At 50.2% G+C, this 13,575-nt stretch overlaps 1 protein-coding gene across 1 annotated transcript in view; it reads right to left on the bottom strand.

The window, feature by feature from the left end:
• The window catches only part of ROR2 (receptor tyrosine kinase like orphan receptor 2), a 272,239-nt gene that overhangs the window by 245,910 nt on the left and 12,754 nt on the right, over positions 1-13,575 (bottom strand). The window lies entirely within an intron of this gene.

Genomic DNA, 13,575 nt, shown 5'->3' with positions numbered 1-13,575 from the left:
AAAAAAGTGGGCCTTATTTGAACTCCTGAAAAAACACCTAATACCTCACTGATTAGAGGGAATTGGGTCCTGATTCTACTTTGGAAACAATGGATTTCCCTTTTGCCATAATAAACTGATAATGGCAACCTGGATTTTGCAAATAGCTTACTCCTATAAGTCAGAAAAGCTAGTTTAATCTTATCAAAGAAAAAAATTTTGTGCTTAGCAGAATTCTTAATGGCAGAAAACGGAATTGCACAACTTGTTACCTGCCAAAGCATCAGCTAGGGTCCTTTTAGAAGTACCTTTCAGCCACGTGTCCTGCAGCACTAGGCTACATGCTGACCACTGTTAATACAACACTCCTAAGTCCCCTCCCTGGAGGGGGCACCAGCGGCACCCAGAGACCCCTGGCAGCCCCGCACAACCACACCCCTGCCTCTCTCCAAGAGCCTATGCCTGGTGGCCTCAGCAGAAGCTGCAACCAGCCCCAACCACTTGCTTCAAAACTCAGGAGAGCCCAAAGCCATGTCTTTTTTAGTCAATGGAATATATATACACATTTTTAAGATTTATTTATTTATCCCCCTCCCCTCCCCAGCCGCTTGCGCTCGCTGTCCGCTTTCTGTAACCATTTGCTACGTGTTCTCCTGCGCCTGTTTGTCTCCTCTTCCTGTCTTCTCTTTAGGAGGCACTGGGGACCGATCCCAGGGCCTTTGGATGTGGTCGAGAGGCGCTCAATCGCGTGAGCCACCTCAGCTCCCTGGTTTGTTGTGTCTCTCACCACGTCTCCTCTTTTGATGTATAATCTTGCTGCGTCAGCTCTCCACGCAGAGTGGGCCAACTCGCCTTCCCCAGGAGGCCCTGGGAGCCGAACCCCGGACCCTCCGCATGGCGGATGCGAGCCCAGTCCCTTGACCCACATTGCTTCCCCAACGGTATATTTTAAAACTACTAACTCTTTGCTTTGTAAGATAGGACAAAAACGCAATGAAGGCACATGGCAGCATTATTCACGAGAACCAAAAGATGGAAACAATCCTTCGGCAGATGAACGGATAAACAAACTGGTGTAGACCCTCCGCGGACTGTTACTCGGCGTAAACAGGAAGTTCTGACACAGGCTACTACGTGAGGAACCTCCTATCACGCTGAGTGAAATAAGCCTTTCAAGTGCTGCAAAAGGACAAACATTGCGTGATCTCCTCACATGAAACGATTAAAATGGGCAAATTCATGGTCAGAAACTAGAATGCAGGCTAGCAGGGGCCGTGGGGGAATGAGGGGTTCATGCTCAACGGCTGCAGAACGGGGGGTGCTGAAGGAGGCTGGCCATGGATGGTGGTGACAGCAGCTCAATGTGGTAAATGCAACTAATGCCACTGAAATGCACACTTAAAAACGGTTAAGATGGGACATTCTCTATTATACATATGGTACCCCAACAAAGTTTTAAAACAACAATTGAAGGCATCTTTGAAACCCAAGGACAAAACGAAGGACTTCCAAGGACTTCTTCCGACCCGAGACCTCGCAGGGACCCCCGCCAAGCGGGGCGGCCCTGGCCTCCTGCTCGCCCCCCTCATCCATTTGGTGCTAAAACGGGCCCCCGCAGCCCGGAGGCCAGGCCCACCAGGCGTCCAGCCCGCCGACCACTTCAAAGGGCTCCCAGCACCAAATGCATCAAACCCCGACAGCCACGCAAGCCCCCCGCTGTGAGGATGTTTGCTCTCCTGCTTTCTTGGGTTTTGCTTTTGTTTTTACCTGGGTTTCCACAAGGGACACAAAGACCTGAGGGCGGGAAGCCTCCAGCAAGGACGGTCACCCCTGGAGGAGGCGGCTCTGAGGCCCCGCCGAGCAACAGCGTCAGAACCCAGCTGTCTCCTACCCGGGTCCTAACGTTTGGGAAACCACGGTGCAGAGATCAGGCACCTGATTCAAGCCGATCCAGCCACGGGCTCAGTTTCCCTTCTCCCCTGGCCAGGAGCAGCTGCTGAGCTGGAGGAAGGTGGAGATGGCGGCGACCTGGGGCCCTGCAGCACGGCCCCCGCTGCACCCCGCCGCCCACCGGGAAGACTGGGGCCAGGATGGCCAGCTGACCGGGGGTGGAGCTGCCCTCTGATGTCGAGAGAGGTGCCCACAGGCTGTCAGCACACGGAGGCTCCCAGAGCTCGGGCTTCACTGCCTCCTGCCAGGCGGTGCTAAAAGGTCTGTGCCCCGCGCCGCGGGCCTGAGGCCTCGGGCTGCTGGGCCCTGTTCCCAGACCTGACCCATCCCGGGCTCAGCGCAACTCACCAGCCACTCCAGGCCGCCACTGCTGGTGATTTAAGGCGACTCTCAGCAGGGGGAGAAGAACCCAAGTAAGTCCTCAGGCTGAAAACAAAATCTCCACCCAATAGGAACATGCACTTCAGCGTAAGTGTGTAATTGTCTCTTTATGAGAAAGGCAACACATGACAACAGTGAGCATAAAACACTTGAAACTGCAAGTTTTCAAAGACAGCTCCAATCCTGCTTCCACCCAACATACTTTCTTTTAAATTGTGGTAACATATATGCAATATAAAAGTTGTCATTTTAACCATTTTAAGTGTGCAATTCGGTGGCATTAATTACATTTAGTGTTGTACTATCACAACCATCCACTACTGAAACTTTTTCATCACCCAAACAGAACCTTCTTGATCCGTTAAGCAATAACTCCCCGTTCTCCCTTCCCCCAGCCCCGGGAACCACAAATCGACTTTCTTTTTTTTTTTTAAAGATTTATTTATTTATTTAATTCCCCCCCTCCCCTGGTTGTCTGTTCTTGGTGTCTATTTGCTGCGTCTTGTTTCTTTGTTCGCTTCTGTTGTCGTCAGCGGCTCGGGAAGTGTGGGCGGTGCCATTCCTGGGCAGGCTGCTCTTTCTTTTCATGCTGGGCGGCTTTCCTCACGGGCGCACTCCTTGCGCGTGGGACTCCCCCACGCGGGGGACACCCTTGTGTGGCACAGCACTCCTTGCGCGCATCAGCACTGCGCATGGCCAGCTCCACACGGGTCAAGGAGGCCCGGGGTTTGAACCGCGGACCTCCCATGTGGTAGACGGACGCCCTAACCACTGGGCCAAAGTCCGTTTCCCCACAAATCGACTTCCTGTCTCTGCGCATTTGCTCGCTCTGGGTAATTCATAAGGGGAAATGTACAATATCTGTCCTTCTGTGTCACTCGACATGATGCCTTCAGGGATCAACCCTGTTGTAGCACACATCAGCACTTCATTCCTTTTCAGAGCTAAATAATGTTCACTGGGAAGCGGATGTGGCTCAAGCAACTGAGCTCCCGCCTACCACATGGGAGGTCCATGGATAGGTTCCCAGTGCCTCCTAGAGAAGATAGGGAGCTGGTGCAATGGGCAGGCGCAGCAAGATAACACAACAAGATGACGCAACAAGAGACACAAAGAAGAAAAACATAATGAGAGACTCAACAAAGCAGGGAGCAGAGGTTCCTGGTGCCTCCTAAAGAGGACAAGCAGGATGGAGAAATGGTGCGAAAGGCAGGCGTGGCAAGCTGACGAGACAAAATGATGCAATGGGAGACACAACAAAGCAGGAAAGCGATTAGGCGCCTCCCTCCCACATCGGAGGTCCTGGGTTCAGTTCCTGGTGCCTCCTAAAGAAACCAAGAGGACAAACACACAAGCAAGTGCAATCAACGAGGGGGTGGGAGAGATAAATAAATAAAATCTTTAAAAAATAATGATAATATTCCATTGTATGGCTATGCCACGTATTTTTTGTCCATTAATCTGTTCAAGGACACGTGGGTCGCTCCTATCTTTTGGCTATTATGAATAATGCTGTGATGAACATTGGTGTGCAAATATCTGTTTGAGCCCCTGCTTTCAATTCTTTGGGGTGACATGCCCAAGAGTGGGACTGTGGAATTACATGGTAACTTGATATTTTGTGAGGAGCTGCCAAACGCAACACCTTTTTTTTGATTTCTTGTTTTTTGTTTTCAGAATGTCAAGAAAATCCCTGTGGCCATTTACACAAGATACTGGTGTTTCAACAGTTCTCGGTGTAAACTCAGGGCTCTAGAACTAAGCAGAGCTGGAGGGCTGCCCCAGCATGCCACCCAGAGAAGCCTGTCGGCGCTGGGCTGCCTGCTAGGAAGCAACGTGCATACTGGGTTTTGAACAGTTTTTTTTTTTTTTAAATATGTTTAAAATGAAATATGGGTCAAATAGGTATAAAGCCAAGCCACTTGTCTCGGGGAGAATCTGAAAACCCAGAGGATGCGTGGAGGCGAGCTTCCCCCTTCCATCTCAGTGGCCGTTCGTAGGTATCACACACCAGGCATCCCCTGAGCCGATGAGCTCCCACAGTCCACAGTCCACAGTTCACTCAATACACCCACGTCACCCGCTTTCCCCTCACCTGCCCTCTGGCAACGCCAGACAAGGCCTCTTTCAGAAGTGAGGCAGAAGGCAACGGGGGATAAGGCCCTCAACTGTGGCAGCAACCTGCTACTCATGTATTTAAATTTACAGAAATAAACGTCTTCCTTAGGGACTTGAAAAAAGAATTCGGGATACCGAAGGATTCCTAAATCTTTGAGAGCCTCTCTTAACGCCCACCTCCCTCCTTTTCCTCCAGGGTAACCGTATCTGTTGGTCCAAAGTGTAAAACTCCTACAAAGTTTAAAAATTAAAAAATACATATATTTTTTGAAAGTCTTGAAATGTCAGATCTTATTGCCAGGATTCATTTCTCTACAGAAACATTTTGGGGAATGAGAGTCGGGTTTTTAAAAATAAATTCCATGGCGCACAAATCCTTCTGTAGTTGAATTTTCTCCCCACTCAACCATCTCTCCTTGACATCCCCCTCTGTTAGCCTCAATAAGTTTCCATATTCATTTTTGCCACAATATAAAATAATCCATATTTAGAAACAGCAGCGCTGATTTGGTGCCCATTAAAAGACTCTGCAGTGAGCAGCCTTATCCCTGCCTCCCTAGAAGCTACAAAATATCCAACTTTGCTGCCAGTCTATCTGGTCAAAAATAGCATAGGACCATTGTTTTTAATGTGTGTGTTCCTGAATCCTAAAAAGGCCAAATGCCTTTCAGGGGGTTTTGGCATTTTGTATATGTTCTCCTGTAAGCTTTCTGTATCCAGGTATTAATTAATTGGGTGGTTTATCTTTTCTTATTTATCTTAGGAGCTCTTTACATATTCAAGCTACTGTTCTATGTGTTGTAAGTATTTTTCCATATTTACATAGTCTGGATACGCTCCTATGTGCTGTAGGTATTTTCTCTCTACCCAGTGGCCTGAAGCTTCAGGCGATATGTGAAAGCCTCCAAAACCAAGGAGCAGAAACCTGAGTCTTCTGATGTTGCTGTTAGCGAAGACAGGGAAGGGGTGGTAAATAAGCGAATGCTCAAGTGCCTGCCCCCTCCCTTTCTACTCTTCCACTTTGCTTTCGTTTTAATAAAACACGGGGGATGAGAAGGGTGGAAATGGCTTATCCCACACTGCGGGCCATCTTTCCTGGAGGCAGGCAAGGAGCACCTCCCCCTCCCCCCCCAAAGGCTCCTGGGATGGAAGGAGGCCGGCATCTGCAGGGTTACTGTGTCCTCCAACGCCTTTCCCCAGAGGAGGTCGTCAGGAAGGCCCCCACCCCCACCCCGCCAAAGGCACCCTCAGCCCTGCGGCCCCTCCCACCCCATCCCAGGTCTCCTGGAACCACAGGGAAGCAGCGCCTTTGGGCATCTGGAGCGCCCGCCCATCCACAGGAGTCCCAGGGCAATTCTGACTAAGGGCAGGGAGAGGAAGAAAAGGTCACCAAAGACAAGTGAGTGGATAGGTGGCACCTTGCCTGGCTCCTGGTGCCAACAGACCAACTCCAAAAGGCCACTTCCAGGCTGTTGAAAAGGTGCTGGCCACGGTGGGGGGAGAAGGTAGTACAGCGTTGTACTTGTAATTAATGCCACAGCACTGTACACTTAAAAATGATTAAATGGCAAATATGTATGTCAGTACAATGGAAAAAAAAATTTTTTTGAGGTATCAAGGGCCTGGGATTGAACCCAGGACTTCACATGTGGGAAGGCAGCGCTCAACCACTGAGCCACATCGGCTTGCCTGAGTTGGCTTTTTTGCTTCTTTTGCTCGTTGTTCATTTTTTTCAGAAGGTTCCGGGGTACCAAACCCAGGCCCTCCTATGTGGGAAGCAGGCATTCAATCGCTTAAGCCACATCGTTTCCCAAAAAAATGCTTTTAAAAGGCCATTTTCGAGACAGCTAGGAAAACTGAGCATGGTGGGGTGTCAGATGGCAGTAAGGAACCACGGGTGATGGGGTGACAATACTGAGACGGTGGGGAAAAACTGCTCTTATTCACGCTGAAGTTGTCCAGGTCAACAGTACAAGTGCCCAGGATCTGCTAGGTGGGCCCGGAAACATGAAACCAATACCAGAGAAGACTGGCAACTGTTGAAACTGGGTGAAAAATACGGAGGGGCTGTTGAGGACAGGGCAGGACGGAGCTCTACTCCCCCACCCTGCAGGTGTGAACGCATCTGCCACAAGGACCTTCCAAGGTACTAGGGAGACGGGGCTGAACTGACGCCCGGGGAGCCCCGACCAGCAGAGGAAACTTGAAGATGGAAGTGGGAGTGGAGGGGTGGGGAGGGGCCAGGAAACATGAGACAGAGGCAGGCTCACTTGTGGAGGGCTACTGACGTTGGAGAGCACCTAACCCGCAGACAGCCCTGATGTCCAACTTCTCTTCTCCAAAACGCTGGGACTATAAATTCCTGCTGTTTAAACCAGTTAGCCTGTGAAATCTGTGAGAGCAGCCCTGGCAAACGAAGGTGGGGGTTCAGTGAACTGGACTCTAAAGTTTTATGTATAGTTGAAGTTTTCTGTAATAAAAAGCTTACCAAAAAAAAGCTAGATGTTCTGGCAGTCTAGATACTAGACTAGCCACAGTGCTTTACAGTCCTGCAGGGAAAAGCTGCACGGCCCTGAAGGCACGGTAGGCCCCCGGCCCCTGTGCTTCCAAAAACCCCTCCAGTTTGAGTCTTTTCTTCTAAGAGAATCTGCCGAACTCTATTGTTCATTCCCTGGTACTGCCACACGTTGGCTTCCACTTAACAGGTTTTAATTCTCCATTCCAAAATAATTTAAAATCTACAAAATAGTTGCAAGACTAGTACCTGAACCCCGCCGCCCCCCCCCGTACTCTTTACTCACCACTCACTTTTTTAAAAAAGATTTATTCATTCATTCATTCATTCCCACTTCCCCCCCTTGCAACTTGTTCCATTCTTTGCTGTCTCTTCTCCGTGTCGATTCGCTGTGTGTTGTTTTTTTCCTCTGCGTCTGCTTGTCTCCCTTTGTTGCGTCTTCTAGCTGAGCCAGCTCTCCGTGGCATACCGGCCGTCAGCTCTCCGCAGTCGTGGGCCAGCGTGCCTTCCCAGAGCCTCCCACATGGTAGACGGGAGCCCAGCCCATTGAGCCACAGCCGCTTCCCTCACCCCTCACTTTTTGCATTTTGCCCCAAGTGCTTCCTCATTCTCTCCTTCACATCTACACCCGTTTTAAAAAAATAAAATAAACCATTTGGAAGGTTACCGACTCCATGTCCCTTGATCCCTGAACAGATCCACTGGGTATTTCTTAAAGGCAAGGACATTCTCTTACATAACCACAGTCCCATTACCAAATTCAGGAAAGCTACCAGGGACAACACTTTTAAGTAATTTACAATCATATTCCAATTTCATCCACTATCCCAATAATATCCTTGAAGAGCAGGGCTTTCCCCTCCTGCATGAGTACAGCTGGAATACAACCTAAGTGATGTGTCCTCACAATGTCCACCCATCTGCCCCTGCACCAGGGAAGTCAATCTTGAAATCTCGACCACCCCAGTGTACAGTTACTGATAGTCTCTTTGCAAATAAGGAATCTGTAAGACCATGAAAATGTCCCCCTTAGATGCACGTTCATGGATAACCCTTGCCCAAATCAATCTAGACAATTATTGTTGTAAAATGAGATTTTCCAATTCTCATCAGATTTCAGTTGGTATTTGGCCCTAAGGTAGAGACCTCATGCCCCCACCCCTCATTCTCCATTTATGCGCATCTTGTAGTGGGTTAAATAGTGTTCCCCTGAAATTTGTGTCAACCTGGAACCGAAGAAGTGACCTTATCTGGAAATGGGGTCTTTGCAAATGTAATTAAGGATCTCAGAGGAAATCAGCCTGGATTTAGGGCAGGTCCTAAAGGTGGTGAGCAGCAACCTTAGAAGAGGAGGAAAAGACACACAGTGACACAGACAGAAGACGGGTCGGGTACTGGAGTCAGGCTGCTCCAAGCCAAGGAGCTCCGGGCTCCCCCCGCCCCCCCCCCCCCCGCTAGAAGAAGCAAGGAAGCAGCCCCCCAGAGCCTCCGGGGGGCGCTGGCCCACTGACACCTTGCCTTCAGACTTCTGGCCTCCAGCACTGTGAGAGAAGGACGTCGAGGGCTTTACGCCACCCAGAACACAGACATTCACTTACCTACTACCAGTGCAGGACCGGGGATTCCTCATTTTGTTCCATGTATAAGCCATGATTGTCCTTATTTATTGTGATGCTTAAATTGTCCTAAATTTGGCCACAGGGAACTCCTCCAACTTAGTGCCTGCACATTAGTACATTGGACATGTCCCCATTATTTTTCAAAGCTTTCTTTTTTTTTTTTAAAGATTTATTTTTTATTTATTTCTCTCCCCTTCCCCTTCTCTCCCCTTGTTGTCTGCTCTCTGTGTCCATTTGCTGTGTGTTCTTCTGTGTTCACTTGCATTCTTGTCAGCAGCACTGGGAATCTGTGTCTCTTTTTGTTGCGTCACCTTGCTGCATCAGCTCTCCATGTGTGTGGTACCATTCCTGGGCAGGCTGCACTTTTTTCACGCAGGGCAGCTCTCCTTGCAGGGCACACTCCTTGCACATGGGGCTCCCCTACACAGGGGACACCCCTGTGTGGCACGGCACTCCTTACATGCATCAGCACTGCGCATGGGCCAGCTCCACACGGGTCAAGGAGGCCAGGGGTTTAAACCCCGGACCTCCCATGTGGTAGGCGGATGCTCTATCAGTTGAGACAAATCCACTTCCCTTTTCAAAGCTTTCTTGCTTTTTTTTAATTTTACCATAAAAACAGGTTCCAGGCTCATCTGGTATTCTGCCCTGTTACAGCCTGTATTCAGCCATTTCTCCAAGGCACCCTAGTTCCTTTAGTATGTAACAGTATTTAAAATCAAGATCTTGGCACAAAGTATGCTCACTGATTACGAGTTGCTAAGAAATGTACGTATTAGAGAGAGAGAAAGAAAATAAAATTATAGTTTAGAAAGTGAGTTTATAATTGTAACAATATATAATATTAACGTAACAATCTACAGATATGCATATATGAAATCACAAGCTTAACCTGATACCTCCAATTCCAACCCCACACCTCTGGCTTCCCTCATCCTGTATTTGTAAGAAAGAATGCCAGCCCCAACCCTGTAGCACACGGCTCCTGTCTAAGCCCGCAGTTCAGGCAAGGTAGTTTCAGAATTGCTAGGTCCATACCACTCTGAAAAGCAAACCTACAAAGAAAAGTCCAAAATTTGATTTGTTTATTTCTCTCTGAACTGAGGATATATAGTCAAAATACTGGGTCCAAGATTTACTTAAATTAGGTTTCTTATTCCCCATCAGCATAGTTATGCTATTCATTCGAAATACAGTTGAATTTGGATTTGTTTGCCTTTAGTTTCTGCCATCTTTAGGGACTTAATTTTATTTATTTTTGACATTAACATGTTTAAAAAGTCAACACTACACAATAATATATGAGGTAATCAATCTCATTACTTTTTGGTTTATCCTTCCTGTTTATTATTTTGCTTTATGGTTTTTTTTAACAAAAATTAGCAGCCACTCTCCCTCCATCCCAGACTTCCATCCATCTCTCCTCATTAAAGACAGAAAGCTTCCTCACCACCGTCTCCTCTTACAGACTTGCCATGGTCTTCGATTTTCCACTGTTTTAAACTGCTCTGAAAACGCTCCGAGTTACACCAATAGAGGACTAGGACATGGTGGCCTGGGCTTCTGTCTCTGTCAGGAGGACCATGCCCGACTTGTTTACTTCTAACATGTTCCTTAAGAGCTGAAACCACCAAGATCACATCCCTAGTCAGCGATAAGGTGGGCTCACCAAGTGGGACCCAGACGTTCTGCCGGCAAGCCGCCATGGCCTGCTGGGCCTCGCTCTCTTCTGCCCACCCACAAGACCCACGCCTAGTCCTGGTCTTCTCCTGGACCTACCCTCCACCCACCCACACAGACCACACCCAGCCCTCGTCTTCTCCCAGATCTACCCTCTACCCACCGACATGGATCCCCACCCAGTCCTCATCCTCTCCTGGACCTACCCCTCCACCCACCCACACGGACCCACACCCAGTCCTCCTCTTCTAGACCTACCCTCTACCCACCCACACAGACCACACCCAGTCCTCGTCTTCTCTCAGATCTACCCTCTACCCACCCACATGGATCCCCACCCAGTCCTCCTCTTCTAGACCTACCCTCTACCCACCCACACGGACCCACACCCAGTCCTCGTCTTCTAGACCTAGGACCCACACCCAGTTCTCGTCTTCTAGACCTACCCTCTACCCACCCACAAGACCCACACCCAGTCCTCATATTCTCCCAGATCTACCCTCTACCCACCGATCTACCCTCTACCCACCGACATGGATCCCCACCCAGTCCTCATCCTCTCCTGGACCTACCCCTCCACCCACCCACACGGACCCACACCCAGTCCTCGGACCCACACCCAGTCTCCTAGACCTACCCTCTACCCACCCACAAGACCCACACCCAGTCCTCGTATTCTCCCAGATCTACCCTCTACCCACCCACACAGACCACACCCAGTTCTCGTCTTCTCTCAGATCTACCCTCTACCCACCCACAGACCCACACCCAGTCCTTGTCTAGACCTACCCTCTACCCACCCACACAGACCCCCACCCAGTCCTCGTCTTCTCCCAGATCTACCCTCTACCCACCCACATGGATCCCCACCCAGTCCTCCTCTTCTAGACCTACCCTCTACCCACCCACATGGATCCACACCCAGTCCTCCTCTTCTAGACCTACCCTCCACCCACCCACACAGACCCACACCAGTCCTCTGCTTACAGCACTACATCAAGCGCCCCAGCTCGGCTCAAGTTCAACTCCCTTAGAAAATGTTTCTCAGACCTTAACTGTGGCACTGTAAGAGCCAGAACCCCGGAGTGGACACCTCATTTCTGTGAACGTCACTTCCTCTTCCCTTCCCATCGACTGGGGTCTCCATGTGGGCGATGTCCCCTGTTCCCTTCCTTAGAAGGAAGAAAAGTCCCTCCGGCTCTTGTCCTGTTATTCTGACCACCCCCCAAATAGGTGTGTGTGTTTGTGATTATTACACAACACACAGACCTACAACTTCCTGCTTAAACCACTGCCGAGGACACAGTTCAGCGGCGCTGCACGCCCAACATCGTGCCACATTCACCGCCACCCACAGCTGAAACTTTGGACGCTCGGGGCTGGGCTGCTGGAGCTGGAACCTTCTTCCCTGCATCTGCTTCACGTCACCCCTGGAAGACCTGCCATTGCCGGGGTCCCGGCCCTAACACGTGTGAACAGTCACCGCCGCGGTGGCAGGCATCGCCGCGCACTGGAGCCCCCAGGAATGAGCAGCTGGGGAGGCGCCGCCCCACGCACCGGGCACGTGTGCACACGTGCGCACGGCAGCCGTGGCCCCAAGGGTGTGTGCACACGTGCGCACGGCAGCGTGGCCCCAAGGTGCGTGCACACGTGCGCACGGCAGCGTGGCCCCCACGCCACGGGAGAACACGCAAACGCTTCAATACGAACATTCCCCCCAGTCAGTCCTGGGACACCCAAGCACCCAGAGCACAGTTCTGTTGACCTCGAGCCCCACTCCGGGCAGGTGCCTGCTGCGGTGCCACAGAGGAGGGTAAATCCTGCTGGGTTCTGCCTTCAGGTTTCTCACAGTCAGTCAGATAAAACTCAAGCAGACAAGGAGGAGCCCCTCCTGGCCCTGGACTGGCCGGCGTGTGTCTGCAGCCACAGTGACACGCACGCCCCCCTGGGGGAAGACGGGAGCAGGCGGGCACCAGCGCCTTCTGCGTGAGGAAATCGCTGAGGTCTGCGCAGGCCAACCCGGGGCTCCAGGGCGCTGGAACCGCTGCCGGGGTGCCGGGAAGCGGATCTTCCGCTTCATTCCATGTCGTGCATCTCCAGGGGCTTCTGGACGGTGGTCATCCTTTTCACTTAATTTTAGTTCATTTTAATTTAAATAATTAAATGTGCCTAGCAACCATTATGTTCCACAAGTCTACAGTGAGGCGGTCAGGCCAAAACGTTGTTGCACTTTAACTGCATCTTGAGTTAACCATCCCCCAGGAGGGCAACGGGGCCATGGAAACCATCAGGCTTGGAGCATTTGGGGGACCCTCCCACATGCCTAGAGAAGGTGAAGAAGCCACCACAGTCCCTCCTCCCCCTCCCCCCAAAACATCTCAGAAGTGACAGCGTAATTAGTGCAGCTCATTCAAAGACAATTACACACACACTGCTTCCCACTGGAATTTAAGACTTTCCAGGAGACAAGCAACTTAGCAGAATTAGGCCAAATTTTCCTTTAATTATTTCCTTCCGTTGGCTTTTTTTTCCCCCTTGGTTCTTTCAGAGATAGCAAACCACACCGACACAACTCTCTGTTTGAAAAGTTTTATGAAAATTCCCAACATTGTTCCACAATTACTCGGTCACTCGGTTAATATGATTTTAAACAGATTACACCCCCCACCAGACGTATTTTATTGCAACTGCACTTGCAAGGAGAGCAGTCCCATCCTTATTTCCAACTTGGCAAGCTCCTCGACAAAACCAAATAAATATGTACTAGAAAAGGGAGGGTGTTATAAAACCCCCAGCCAGTTGCAGCCACAAGTAATGGGCCGAAGCTACTTTTGTGGTTTAGACTTTACATCCAAAGAAAGAAACCCCCCACCCACTGACCTCCTGGTGCTTCTGTTCTAGTGGAACAATTGCCGAACAACGCAAAACCAAAGAACCCCAAGGGTCATGGAGAAGCAATGATGTGTTCAAAACCAGCCTTTTCAGCCCAACAGCGCTCTCATGAAATTGCTGTTAGCTATGCCACCAGTGTATGACCAATTAAAAAAACAAACACACAATAACAACAACAACAACAAATGGATTCGACCAGCCAGGGTTACTTTGCAAAGCAAATCCCCGGGTTACTCTTCTCTGAAGGCTTCGAGGCTCAGCATTCATGGGATCCACTTGGAGATCCCTGCCGGGTCCCCTGAGAGTCATTTTAACGACAACTTTCCTGACCAGGAACTGAGTCACAACTGTGCAAGGAGGAAGGGCCACCCCTGAGGAGGCACCAGGGGTCCCGGCAAGGTAACCAAAGCTTGGCTGCCCCCAACCGCGTGGCGACCACAG

This window comes from Dasypus novemcinctus, chromosome 8 (genome assembly GCF_030445035.2).
Source record: "Dasypus novemcinctus isolate mDasNov1 chromosome 8, mDasNov1.1.hap2, whole genome shotgun sequence".
Classification (NCBI taxonomy): domain Eukaryota; kingdom Metazoa; phylum Chordata; class Mammalia; order Cingulata; family Dasypodidae; genus Dasypus; species Dasypus novemcinctus.
Note: the sequence above shows the minus strand (reverse complement) of the source record. Positions and strands in the feature narration are given on the sequence as shown.